At 37.6% G+C, this 14,958-nt stretch overlaps 1 long non-coding RNA gene across 1 annotated transcript; it reads left to right on the plus strand.

The window, feature by feature from the left end:
- Positions 1–6,041: 6,041 nt before the first annotated feature.
- On the plus strand, positions 6,042–14,549 carry LOC133222070 (uncharacterized). Its single transcript, XR_009728182.1, has 2 exons — positions 6,042–6,211; positions 14,175–14,549. It is a non-coding gene; the product is annotated as an uncharacterized LOC133222070 (long non-coding RNA).
- Positions 14,550–14,958: the final 409 nt, after the last annotated feature.

The raw sequence follows: 14,958 nt of genomic DNA on the forward strand, positions 1-14,958 counted from the left end.
TATGAGGTCTCCATGCAGCCTTCTCTTGAAGGCTGTACAGAATGACATGCTGTAGTATGGAATACCCCTTGGTCTAGTTTGGGTCAGGTGTCCTGTTTGCTCCCTCCCAACTTCTTTTGCCCCTCCTTACTGGTACAGCATGAGACACTGAAAGTCCTTGATCAGGGTAAGTGCTACTGAGCAACAACTAAAGCATTGATGTGTTAATCAGCATTGTTCTCAGATTAAAGCCAAAACAGCACTGTACCAGCTACTAGGAAGGAAAAAATAGCTCTTACAACTGAAACCAGGACACCAGTGAAAAATCACAGTTTTTTCCATTTGTTTCTGATTCCCAAAAGCCACAAGTTTGTAGTTTAGATTCCTGCAAAGCACTCTGTAGATTCCCTGCTATATGCAGTAAAAGGAGAGAAGAAAATATTAGCAAAGCATCAAAGGCTTAAGTTAGAAAAAAAAAATAGCCAAGGAGAAAACTTCTGCAGAGATGAAATTGTATTGATACTTGTAACTTCAAAACTACTTGCCCTTAAAGACAGCCTGCTTTGTTGACCTAGCACCAGTTTGTTTGTAAAACAAACGAGAACAAAAGAAGACATTAGGAAGTTATGTGAGCACAACATTTCTAGTATATCTTGATAATATTTTGCTTATATATTTCAAACTACCAGATTGAATATTTTCAACAATTTTCTGCAGAACAAAGTCAAAACAGTTTTTATGTAACAGAAAAAAAAAATAGCACTAAAGTAATACAGAAAATAGAAAAAGAGCTGAACAACTTAAAAACATGAGTTATAATGGAAAATGCATGCGACCTTCATTAATCCTTCTGCCATCTCTGTCACTGTACAGTCCCTTTCTCTTCCAGCACTCATGGAGTACGGAAGGGCAGGAACAGCTCTATGCCCGTAACAAGATGTTCTGATAGTTAAAGTTGGTCCTGTTGTCTCCCCGTTTCAGCTTCCTTGATTTTGACTCCCTTGGGTTTGACCTGGACTGTTTTATATCCTATGAGATACCTAAGCAGCAACCTGATAAGATTATCACTATGTTGCCTCGTATGTATGCAGGAAAATGATGGGCATTCTCTCTAAAGTTAATAAGAGCATAGAGAGTTCATTATCACAGATAAAAACTTTTTTTGAAGAATGTCTAAAGACCTTAGCTATGTTCGCTTTATTTTCTGCTCCTTTCCATCTCCATGTGGTCCATCAAGGAAGCCTAATTTTCAGGTCACACTCATATCTGTGTTTATTCCTCAGACATCTAATAGCAATCATTCTTCATGTTTATTTTCAACTCTTTGTGTCCAGGTTTTTTAAAGGAGGAAGATATTTCTCAGTAAAATGATCAACATGCTATCACCTTATAATTTGACTTTTCTAAATGCTTTGTGATGTGTTTGGTATTTTACTTAGAAGAAACACAATAGTTAATAGAAATAAAATTTTTCTCAAGAAAACAGTGCAATTCTTTCAGAGACTCATTGCTCTAATAATTCATCTACTTGGAACAGCCTTACTCATGGAAGACATACCACAGAGGCAGTGAACATCCTTATTTCTTGCTCTATGGTTTTTTATGTTTTTGAATAAGGATTCTAGTTCTCAGGATTGAGATTTTTAGTATAGTGGACAGAGATGGAACCATTAATTTTCTAAAAAAATATAGTATTTCCTTAATGGGACTGTAAGTTAATGCTTAATAATAAAACAAATAGCATCTTAATTACCCTGTACTTGCCAGTTCTCAAACTTATTGCATATCAGGTAAAAGTACAGTACTCCAGGTTCCAGATTTGTTCAAAAGAACAGAAAGTTAAAGAAGATTCCCCCCTGCTAAACACACACACCATTTTCAAGTGGTAAGTATACTAATTTACTCTAATACTTACAATTTAAATGCAGTAGATAGAGGAAGAGTTAGTATACCAAATGCAGAAGATTTAATGAATTATAGCAGCAAGAAATAAGAATAATCAAATATTGCATGAAATTCTGCTCTCATTTACTCTGGCATAATAGTTTATTCTGGTGACTAGTATGTGAATGTGGCCTCTTCTGTATTTTTTTTTTATACAAAGAATTATACATTTTATAGACTCCAACATTTGGTTAATGGTTACTAAATCTGGCATTTACAGAGACATTAGGAAAGATGGTATTTATTTGCAATTTTATTTCCCTCATAGTGAAACGTAGAATCCATACAGCTGTACAATGAAGATGATTAGAATTGCTAGAAATGAAGCCCTCCTGGGAAAAAAAAAATATCAATAGCATAGTTTAACTACATGAACCATAATTGCATTATTAGCTCTGCTGTGCACTACCACAGGAAAGCTAATGACATGATTTTGAAGAAGCTTTATAGATTATGGAAAACTATATAACCTCTTGTGCTCCCATTGACAACACAAGTCATTTGAGATCCCTGCCATTATGGGAAGGAAAACTGCCTCATTTTTCACAAATCTTGTGAATATGTCTTTTCATGGATTTTAAATATTAACTGTATATATGCCCATGGACCAGTAGCTGCAATAACAAATAACTATTTGTTTAACCTTAGCTGTGGCAAATTTAGCAGTGAATTGTGTCTTCAGTCCCAGTCTAACAAATGACTTGCAGAAGGAGCGAGGAAGTAAAGGCACTCCCCACTCCAGACACATGCTTGCTCTGAGAGGTAGTGAGAGGATTGCTATCATAAACTGTCAGTGAAATAAAAAGTTGGATTTTTTTCAGAGTTCTAAGTATAGTTACTGCTAAATCATTCTGCCTATACTTTACTAGCACAATTCCAGCTTAAAAGCTGAAGACCAAAATAATTTTCATTACATTCTGACAACATGCAACAGTTATTCCCAGTGAGTCACTTCCACTTTGTCCCTGTATTTTCCCCTTCTACCCAGTACCCAGGTTGCAAAGACATAAATATAGGAAAACCATAAACTTTTCAGTACTTACTGAAACAGAAGAAATGCATAATCAAGATTATGAAGTCTTGAAAGGCAAAATAATACAAGACAATCCTAAAATGCTGGGCCTGAGAGACATCTCCTCCATCGCATTATACATAGACAACTTGCTTGACTAGCCAACTTATACACATTTGCTTTTTGGCTCCTTAGTGATCTGCAACAGCCAATATATACTTTTTTCTTACTTTACATGTGCAGGCCTAGGCACATGTTGGTCTGCCTTGATTGCTGCCAGTTCACACCTGTATAAGAATCAGCAGCTTTCTTTCACCAAGAAGGTTTAAAAGTGAATTTGTAGGCTCCACAGAAACTGAAAGAGAACCAAGTAATCCATGGCTCAAAGACGGAAATGATTAATTTCATCCATTTTAGGTCTTAGATTACTTCACCACACTGTACCAAGCAACCAAATCCTAAGCAAGTTCAGAGCAGGGCGGTCCAGCTTGTCAGTGCTTTTGGGTCACAGCACTTGGTAAGCACCAGGTTTGCTCCCTCTCCTGTGTACAGTAGCGCTTCTGCCTTCATTGGCACCATGAGAGCGTAAAGGAACTGAGAGTCCAAGGGGGAAGACATGCCTTTAAACTGGATGTGGAGGAGCAGGATAAAACACTCCGAATAGGAAGAAAGCTAATTTACCAGAAAAATATTGTATCATTATTAATGCATTATCTTCTCTATAACTTACTGCTGAGGTGACTTACCACTCTGCAAATCTATTAATATGTCATGTCCATTTCTTCTTGAAAGGGTTAGCTTACAGAAGGAAGCACTAACTTGCTAAATCAGATTCTATAAACAAGGGAATTCCTAAATGAACATAACAATTGTGATATATGCAAGATATGGCAAATTAAAGTTTTATTTGCATACATTATTGGAAAACAATGTTTTATGAATGTCTGGAGCTCTTTTAAGTGGGTCCTGAGGAAATGTGCATGTTTCCAGGTTTATAGTTTCTACTGTCAAATTCTGTGGGTTTTACTTATGTGTGGTAAAATGTCATCAAGTGGCCATTTATTCAACTACACAGCTCCCTCGTTCCTCTGAGGCAGGCTGCTTGCCTTTCCTTAAGTGATAACTTCCTATATTAAACTGTCTGGTTTGTGAATGTATTAACTCAGCTGCCACTAGTTCTGCAATTACATTACTCAAAAACAATTTTGATCCCAGTTGTTTTGAATCCCCCAAAAGAGGGAGGAGATTTAGAGCATTTAAACTAGCAGCATCTGACCTCTCTATTAGAAAATCCAGCTGGATATTTTTCCTTAGTAGCAGAGAAGAATAACAGATAATTCTAATTCTACTAAGAGGAAGTATGTATGGAAGCATTCCTCAGTGTTATTGTACATACTCCCTTACAAACCATAGGGGGCATTATGTTACCATGGTTTGTTCTTCTAATGTATCACCTTAGAATGATTTTCTGTTATTGTCATATTCATCAAGCTCTCAAAAACTATGTATTTACACCAACTAAAGAAATAAATGTAGAAAACTACATATTCTACATATTCTGCTGTTTCAAAAGTCTTTTTCAGGACATCCAAAGTGTGGGATATGCACCCTTTTTTATCATCTGCAACTTAACTTAGAACCATTTTCGTACTTTTAAATCTCAGATTAATCTGTAAAGTGCCAAAAATTTCTTGTTGAGTGAATGTACAAAGAAAGGAAGGAACTAACCTTTGGGAAGAGATAAGAAAAGCAATATAACTTCAGAGTCCTAGGCTCTGCACAGCATGAGGGTATCCGCTCACACTTGACTTGAAATGCAGCCGCAGCGGTAATGGGAGAGGGCAGGATGGCTCTGGTCCAGCTCTGGTCCACCTGTGCCTTTACAAAGTACACCAGGCACACACAGGAGAACCTGTAATCTGCAATATCCAGTCAAATGACTTTGGCTTTGTCACCAGGTCTCAGCCAGTTTCCTGGTCCCCTGCGATGTTTTGTGTAAATACCCACCACACAGCCAGCAAAATCCCAGGGGATGGCTGGGTTGTTTTGCCCTGGGTGCCACCACTTGGGAGCCTTTGGGCAGAGGCACCCGTTTGTTTCTACAACTGCAGTGATTTAAAACATCACTAACACTGTTCACCTCTCACATGGCTGCGTAACTGCCAACATAAGCACAGGTCTGTAAAATGGTGGTTTCCATAACCCTTTCTGAGTGTGCACTCCAGTTTACCGGTACAGCTCACACAGCCGGGTGCCGGGAGGGAGGGTTAATGTGCTAATCATTACAGCTGCTTCTGAAGCGCAATTTAATAATCTTTGCATGCTTTCTGCAGAAAGAAGGTTTGAGGATCTTGTAAACAGCAGAATTAAAGGCAATTTCAAAATTGGCTCACAATTTTTGTTTATAGGAATTATCTTTAAGGCAGCAAGAATGAAGCCTTTCAAACATAAAATTCACTGTGACTTAGCCCAAATTTAGAAAAAAAAAAGAAAGTACTTATTAGCAACCTTAGTGTTGAATCTAAGCTGATTTTAAACTTCAGTCTAACAGGAAAAGATTAATCAAAAACAGATCTTTATCCTATGCAATTTACTTTCCTTAGGTTAAGAAATATAGAAAAAACTAAAATGGGCAGATTTTTTAGATTGCTTTAACAACGCATATTTTGATCAACCCAGAATGAACGCCACCCCCTGAGATTTTACACCCTGTATGGCATCAAGACATCACCACAGTTTCTTGTTCAAATAAAGACTTGCAGAAACAAGCTACAGGAGAAATGGACAAAATCAGAAGGACTAGATTGTAAAATGTCAACTGAGGCTTGGGTTCTGCAAGAAAAAAAAAAAGAAGCATCAACCAATTCTATTAAGAATCTTTACGAAAATCCAAGCTTTTAGTATTCATAAACACACTGCTAATTATAGACTGGCATCCTGAGGAGAGGAAAAGGCGAGTATACTGAGAAAGGTAGAAACATTTTGTAGGAAAATATGGGGGGTTTGAACAACTTAAAGGAACAAACTACTAAGATGGCTATTAAGAGAACTGTACCTTAATTTTTAAAAAGTTGGTTTTGCTTCATAACATACAGTTACTCTCCCACTCCTTTTAGTACAAAGATCCCTTGAATGCAGAAAGGATGCACTGATACTTCTTGGTCTATCACTCAAATCACACTCCAGCCACCAAATGCTTGCAGGAAGATTTGCTGAAGAAAATAAAGCCAGCTGCATCTTTCTAACAGCCACCACTGCCTGATACCTCTAGTGAAGGTAAGGTGTGACTGCTTACTGACAATTATCCTCACGGGTTTTCCTATCTTATAATACAAAGAACTAATACAGTCCTGAAAAAGCAGCAGAAGTCAACCTCTGGTATAGGTAGAGTGACAGCTCCAGGAGCATCAGGAAAGTGTTGGTTGGATTGCACAGAGACATAAGTGATTGAACAAGGAGAAAGTTCAGTGTTCTTGACACTTACAAAAACATTATCAAGAGAAAGAAAGGGAGATGGGGCCCTCTAATTGTATAATATTAGAAGAATACTTGCATAATTACAGAGCTACAGTGACAGCTGCTTACAATGTCCGCTATCACGCACTGTAGGTGGTAATTTATCCATAGGTTTCCCATCCATCTGAATGGAAAACGACAGGGGGTGGACTCTTGGCATCCCACATAATGGCAGACACTTTAAGCAACTACCATGCGCTAGGTTCCCATTTTAATTTTGGGGAAAGGATATGGACTCGCCTATTGCTAAGTGCCAATTTTAGGGATGTATTCTTTATTGTCGGAGATGTCACAGGACAAACAGGAGACGAGCAAGGAACTCAAGTTCCTAGGACTGTTTATTACAGACCTGATTTCTGGACATTTCCCTTGAGACGTATTCTCTACTGACTTCATTTTACAGGAGGTGGGAAAGGAGAGCTGTGCCATTTAAAACTCAGGACTTTAAAATACCAGCAAATGTGAAGACAACTGTTGGTAGTTTGAAATAATAATATGTATCTATAAAAGCCTTCTTTGTTATTTTATTTATACCTCAATTATGTCACTTCTAAAAACACAGTTTGGAAAGAAGGGCATATCTCAGTGCATATCCTTTCACCTCCTTCATGCATATGAGTATACAAAATTCACCTCAGGGTCAGAAATCAAATGGTTATTATGGCTTCAGAAGGAACATCACACATGCAGTGCTCTGTGGTGCCTCACAATACAGTCTCTTCATCCCTTCAGTTACCATCCACTCTTCATTAATAAGCAGTAAGCTGAAAACAGAGCAAAGCTTTAATCCTGTACTTCTTTTGAGCAGGGGTGTGCTATCCTCACTTGCTTACAGCCTTCTCCTAATGCTATCCACCTACCATATACTTGGAATGGTATTTGCTTTATTTTTATTTCCATTTAAGAGTATGTTTTCATGTTTCCCATAGAGTATTCTAATCACTTGTTGAGCAATGCTATCATAGACTTATTGCCTTGGTCTTACCATGCTTGGTGAGCTGCCAGAGCCTCCAGAAATAACAAAAGCCAGTTGCAGCCATGCCTATTATTCTCTATGCCATTAGGAAAAAGCTGTCAGACTCACTTTGTCGCTTTTGCAGCTGGGTGGCATTTATGAGGTGCGTTTCATGTTCTCACAGTACTAACTTGCACCACAGAAAAGCAGAAAACTATAATTTTAATTGGAGTAATCATAGGTATTATTCTTGCCACAGTATATTACATTAAGCTAATGAACTTTGGGAGATATACTTGAACACATCATCGCGATCAGCCCAATTCATTATAAACCGTATGCCTCATTTACATGGGGTTCCTAGTTTATTTTCTGGGAAAGAGGAATATTCATTCTCTGCAATCAGCGAAACTTTTTTCTTCCACACACAAATTATTACTTCTGAGAGAAAGGCTGAAGTGACAGATAAAACAGGACAAGCATAAAAAGAATATACACATACACTAACCTGGTGCTGTATTAAAGATTATACTGCTAAATATTAAGAAAGCATAAAATAAGGCTTTGGAAAGCTGTTCTTTGCTCCCCCACCCACCCTTTCTTTTCTTTTTTTTTTTTATATATATTTGTCATGGAGAGGGTGAGGCAGCTTTTCCTACCATTCAGCCGTACTCTCTCTGGAACCATGCTCTGCAAGCAGACTGCATGCAGAAAGGATCCCACCTTGCAGCTTTTGGTTCTTGTTTCCCTAGCCCCTCTTCCCCTTAAGTCTCAACTTGATTTAAAAAGAAAATAATCACAGCTGGTTTGGAGTTAAAATCAGCTTGAGGGAAAAGGGAACATCTCAAAAAGGATTAAAAAAAAAAAAAAAGATAAAAAACTACAGAAAAGTTACTCTTCCCTCCAGCTTTGTCAGAACAATCCTTTCCAATATTTGACTAAGGAACTCTCCCATCTATACTCCCTTCTCATTTTACTTGCTATGCCATATATACAACATATTATTTTTGAACCAGAACACACTTGTACATTTTATGTAACATATATGAGGCTGATGTTGCTAGAGACATCTTTAGAGCTCTCTAAGGCCATTTCACAGACAGAAGCAATGCTCTCTCTATCTGCTGCTTTTCCTTGGTTGCCAACCAGGCCACCTAGAAACTCTTCTGCTCTATCATAGTTTGTGTTTCTTTGTCTCACAGGTTCACCTTTTTTATCCAGCCAACCAGTAGCAAAAATTTTGCAGCTTTTGTAATTTCTATAAATTCTTAATATATGTAGGCATTTAGAAAATACAACTGTGTTGTAGCTCAGCTCCAAGGAGAATTTTTTTTTAGCACAGCAATTCTAGGGAAGCGTACATGTACAGAGTATGAAAACCTTAGATAATTTCAAAGGCTCTTTCATCAGAAAGCCTGACTCAAGTCTGTTGTGGCACAGAATTAGCAAGCAGCTGTAGCCATCATTCCTGTGCACTGCTCATTGATAAGTTTGTCTGTGAAAATGATGAGTAGAACATATAGGTCATGATGATGACATGCATCTACAACCTACAGCACATGTTAACTAAAGCTGACAACTGTAAATCAGCCAATGAAGTATTCTGTTCCCTAAATCAAGAATATTTTTTCCTAGCTTGGTCAACTTCTCCACAAACATTAAAGAACATATTCAGTTTTTCTTTTTTCTTTTTTTTGCCCCCCCCTAAAAATGCATGCAAGCAAGGAAAGTAAAGGGTTTTGTCTTCTGATTTAAGCATGCCTGTACTACATCTCTTTCTCCTTAGCAGCCATTAATACATGAAAGAATAGACAACTATAATTAAAAGCATTGAAACTCCCATTATGGTATGGATCACATCCTCTTGTTCCAAGGATGAGTAAACTCCAAAACCCAGAAGCATTTCTTACCACAACTCACAAGTTACATGAAAGCTGAAAAACTCTGTCATGGGAGTGTCTCTCTGTAATGGGAGAAAAATATATTATCTAGGGGAAAGGAGTGAAGCCTGTAATTCTGTAGTTTTGAAGAGAGCAGGTATCTGTGCCTATGCAGGAGGTATTTCAAGGGATTCAAGGACTGATTTAGGAAACGAATGCTGTGCAGAGCATGTCTTACACCAGCACTGTCATACTGCGACCAGAAGCTTAGCTAGGATTCTTTACTATCAGTACCATTAGAAGAGCCGTTTAAGGATTTTCACTTTAAAACTCATTTTCCCACTTATTATTTCTGGTACACCTTTTGCCTAAAAATCCAAGTGCCACATTAAGGGTAGAGACTACAGCACATTTTGACCTGCTAAACTTACCAGTATTCTTAAAAATTCTTCTCTCTGCCCACTCTTGCCCCCTTTGCAAGTTTTGTATAATAATCAGAAAATGAGAATATTACTTGGTTATAAGAGAGTGGGTGGATAAAAGTAAAATAAATATTAAAATGGATGATGTGAATAATTAAAAACACTTTTGTATCTACTGAGAGAACAGAAACCACAAAGATGAAAGTGAGGTCGCTTGTTTTATGAGTTGCCTAGCCAATCAATACCATCCGTCAGCAGCAACTGTATAAACACATCCCCTCAGCAAAGCCTTTGTAGAGCCACCTGCACCCTGATCCAGAATGAACCTTAGTGACATTTTAAACATTCTCACGAGAAGTTTTCTTCATTCAATGAATACAACATACTGCATGGCTGAGCAAATTACTGGAACATATGCAGTGGTAGTTTAGGTATTTTCAAACAGTGGTTTAAGCTGCTCAGTTTTTTTTAACCAATGCTGTGTTCTAACATTTGAAACCCCCATATTCATTTGCATCCATATTCCAAACAGATTTGCCAAAACTTTTGCATAATTTGCCATTTGATTAGCAACAGGCTAATTTCCCCAACCACTATAAATAAGTTTAGCTGCACTGAACTCACTGGAAAGAGGTGGATTTAATCTTGCTGAGGATTTAGACAGACTATTGCATTTAAAAGTTAATAATAATAAAAACAAAAGTCATTTTGAGCAGTTATTATTGAGTGATGAGGTTTATTTTTGTTTTGCAAGTTTTGAAAGAATCATAGGAGTGAATTGTCATTGTGTTGTCAAGCAGGGGGTTATACACACAATTCTCATTAACAGTAGTATTTTTCTTGGGATTTCGCAATGCCAGTGCCATCTAATCAGTCCTAACTTTCATGCATCTGCATGCACAAAGCAGAAGGGGTAGGATTTAAGGAAGCTGAACTGAAATTACTATGGAAAAAAAACCCAAAAACCACCCCAACTTGATTTCATCACTGAACTTCACAATCCCTGAGCAATGCAAAACACACTTGCACGGTATTTCTCACAGAATTCAAGGCAGTCATTATCCAGTCTGCTTTCAGTCTCAGGTTTACCTTATGGAGTCTTCCCTTTCAGATAGATTTTCATAAGAAAGGTCTATCTGGAAAATATATTAAAATGTCCATCTTTATATAATCTTTTGCAGAAAGAGAACTTATTTATTAAAAGTGTTATTTAGTTTCTGTTTAGGCTGGAGATCAGCAGATGTTTTTCCATTTCTCTAATGACAGAAAAACAATAAACCACAACTGCTTAAATGAAGTTGTGCATGAAAGGGAAAAATCACATTGCATCAGTCTCCTGTTTTTCTAGAGCGCTGATTAATTTTGGAGCCCTATTCTCACAGTGTAGTAGTTATATAATTCAGTGCACACAAGAACAGAAAGTATAAGTTGCAGGAGTGATAAAAGAGGTATTTTCTGTTAGTCTTTTCTTCTCTGACCAATCACACATGTGAATACTGGTGCTGTAGATTCACTAACATTTAACTTTTTCTTCCTACTCAAGGTTGGCAGATTCCTCATCAGAACTATATGCTTAATTCTTGGTTACTGTCATTCATAGGTGGTTTGACATATATTCATCTTTGAAGTAGGTGACATTACAATACCGACAGTGACACTGGGACACAGAAGCAGCAGAAAACCAAGAGTACACAGGCAGACCTACCAAGCCTTCATGTGAAATTTCCAGTACTTACTTCCTCTAACACAGTCAAGAGAGAGCATTCATTAGTAGTCCTTATTTTTGCCACCAAGGCCAGGATAAAGAAAAATACTGACAGAATCTAAGTGTGAAAGTATTAATTCAGAATCAATTTTGGCAATGTCCAAATAAGTAATGAAGTATGACTTCCAAGTTCTGTGGACAAGATCCATTGGTACAATCCAAGCTTCTGTAGTTCCAGAGAACTGTTAAAATATTTGATGAAACAACTTTTGCTTTCTTTAAAATGTAGTTTTAATAAAATTGAAATATTTCAAACAACCAATCCCATGACATCCCACCTGAAGTACTGTGTTCAGCTCTGGGACCCCCAACATAAGAACATGGACCTGTTGGAGTGTATCCAGGAGAGGTCACAAGGATGACCAGAGGGCTAGAGCACCTCTCCTACGGAGACAAGCTAAGAGTTGAGGATGTTCAGCCTGGAGAAGAGAAGGCTCTGAGGAGACCTTAGAGTGGCCTTCCAGTACCAAAAGGGGGCCTACAGAAAACCTGGGAGGGACTTTTTGCAAGCACATGTAGTGATAGGGCAAGGGGAAATGAATTTAAACTGACAGAGGGGAGTTTTAAATTATACTAGGAAGAAGTTCTTCACTGTGAGGGTGCTGATACCTTGGAAAAGGTTGCCCAGAGAAACTGTGGCTGCGCTATTCATGGAAGTGTTTAAGCCTACGTTGGATGGGGCTTTGAGCAGCCTGGTCTAGTGGAAGGTGTCCATTGAAGGGGGGATGGGGGTTGGAACTGGAGGATCTTTAAGATCCCTTCCAATCCAAACCATTCTATGATTTTATAATGAAACAAATGCTTGTACAAAGCAATATACAGAGCATCACATAAATCTCCATGGGAAATATTAAAGGAGGAAAGAAGGTTAAAGCATGAACAGCATGTCAGAAACCTTGTTTTTCTAGTGAGTGTCAAAGAAATTAATTTCCAACACAGTGAGATTATCAGGCTCCACACTGACCGATTATGCAACTCTATGTGCCTTGCCTCCACAAAACTTCCAGTTCAGTAACCACCTAAAAATTCACTGATAGATGTGTCAAAACCAAAACACCCTATAGGCAGAACATGAACAATTTCCTCATAAATCAGTACTTATCTTTTTCTCAGTTGACTTCCCAGAACAGAAAAGCTTTCCCAGAAGCAGTGGCTAAGCAAATACCTTTAACTCTAGCCTCTTTCTGACCTTACTAAAAGTATAATACAACATATCACTTTTTCTTGTGGGAACAGCTTATTCAAGTTTAGAACACCTATTTCTATCTTGGGAATCTTTGTTCCAATGGGCATCTCTGCATTAGACTTTCGGTTCCTCTGCACTAGAGCACTGGCACACACATAGAGTCTGGATTATTTTGGTGTTAGGTTAGATTAGGTTAGATGGCATAAACAGCACTGACTTGAGGGGAGTGTTTTCCTGCAAAAGCTGTTGTTAACTTTCCACTGTATAGCTGAGAACAGTGTTTAAATTCTTACGTTCTTCTAATGAAATAAAATAAACATCAAGAAAAGCACTAAAAGATATTCTTAAACCAGAATGAATTCAAAGACACTACTGCCAAGGTCGTGTACCACACAATACAAAAACACGCCTTAACTGATCACATCCCACTGTAGTATAAAATTGTTCTGAAAAAGCACCTTTTTCTATCACCTTGTCTGACAAGCTTTATATATTTTATTTGTATGCAAGTGAATGGCAGTTTATTGTGTCCCAGGGGATGAAGTATTAATGATCATTTGCTCCCTGCTGTGTGGCCTGTCATAATTTTGCAGAAAGACTGACAGAAGTAACAACCAATCATTCTGTTAATACTCACCTGACAGTGGCCACTCAGTCCATTTTAACCAAGGTCCTTTGCAAATCCTTAGGTAATTTTCATTTTTAAAAAATGCAATTTTTGATAGCATCTGCAGATTGCGAGATAGGAACAGACTAAACAAACCCTGTATTTCTTTTGTGAAGCTGTCAGACTTCTATCTCAGCAGGTGTTTCCCAGAAGAAAAGACTCCTAATCTGAAAGCCCATTTTGGTCAGCAAGAATCAATCTCTAAAACATTTGGCAATTTGTTATATCAATATCTTAACATGGTGAATTCCTTGCAGCACAGAAGAATTAAACCCAGTTCTGACAAGTAAATAGAAGGCACATTTTTTTTAAAATGAGGGTTGAAAGTCAAATGTCAAAAAATCCCACAGATTTGTACAGTGTGCTGTCATTCATTTCTCTCTGCAATGCTGCCTGCTTCATTTTACCTTTAGGCTTGTGGAAAAACTCAGATAAAGACAGTTGTTACCAACTCTGACACACAAATAACCTCACATTTTATTAGTCATTTTATATCATACAGCCCCATAGTAGGTGCAGTCTGAGCTATTAAAAAAAAGTTTTGAGAAAATTATTTCTGTTTGCTGAGCACAAGGTACAGATGATTATGGAGAAGATTAGCAGATGTTGGTATCGATAGTCAGTTGCCATGCCACCCCCCAGAAAAGCTGTTTCTTTCCAAGCAACTGCATTTCATTCTTATTCACATGGAAACAATATAAAGTCTCAGTATCTCTGGAATTAACTATGAAAGCAAAAGGCTGACATGAATGATACTGGTGAAAAAAAATATATATACTGGGGGAAGAGGGAATGGGGAAAGAAGGTAAATTTAAAAAGAAATAATAATATCTATGTATCTGTGACAGGTGCACATCAGCTTGAGGCGAACCCTGCCTCCTGGGTGACAGATAGGTTGTGACAAGGTGCGACATGCCTGATGGACCCTACCTGAAGGAAGCAGCATTACCCGTTACCCTCACATGGTGTGCTTCTGAGACTTAATGACAGTTAATATCACTCAGGTGCTCTAGCTATAACATTTTGATGTAAATTAAATAGATGCATTGCATCAAAGGCATTTGTATAAATGGAATAAGAAAGGGAAAAATACTTGTTTGCTGCCTGCTGTTCTTTATATGCAAATCATAGTACATTACATGGCAACATAAATGTTGCCTTCCATAGCCACATAAATGTTTTACTGTTTTATGAGATGTTTGCAATAAATGTGATTGATGATGTTTTTTTTTTTATATAATTGCCTATTAGAAATACACTATTTTGGTGACAAATCCATAAGGGATATCTCAGTTTCAAAACTGAAGAGAATGAGAAGTACCCATACCAGGAATTGGGTGGTGCTGCTAACAAATGTCAAAATGCATATTCAGTCTGTGGGTTAATTTTACTCATACATTTCTTTAAGCTTGTTAGCGTCCTTTCCAGGTTTACTGAGTTTTGCATTTCAATCAGATACAAAGATGTATAAAAATACTGCTACGGTACCTTAGGGCAGGAAAATACCTTTAAGCTACACACACAAATAGTCACAAGGGTGAATAGCTATAATTATATTGGAGTGCATCCAAGAAATCAGCTATTCTGTTTATACTTCTTGCCTCTTTGAATTTATGTGCACGTCAAGCAAAC

Source organism: Neopsephotus bourkii, unplaced genomic scaffold, assembly GCF_033783945.1.
Source record: "Neopsephotus bourkii isolate Nb327-2 ecotype Australia unplaced genomic scaffold, CSIRO-AGI_Nbou_v1 NB_1574, whole genome shotgun sequence".
Classification (NCBI taxonomy): Eukaryota; Metazoa; Chordata; class Aves; order Psittaciformes; family Psittacidae; genus Neopsephotus; species Neopsephotus bourkii.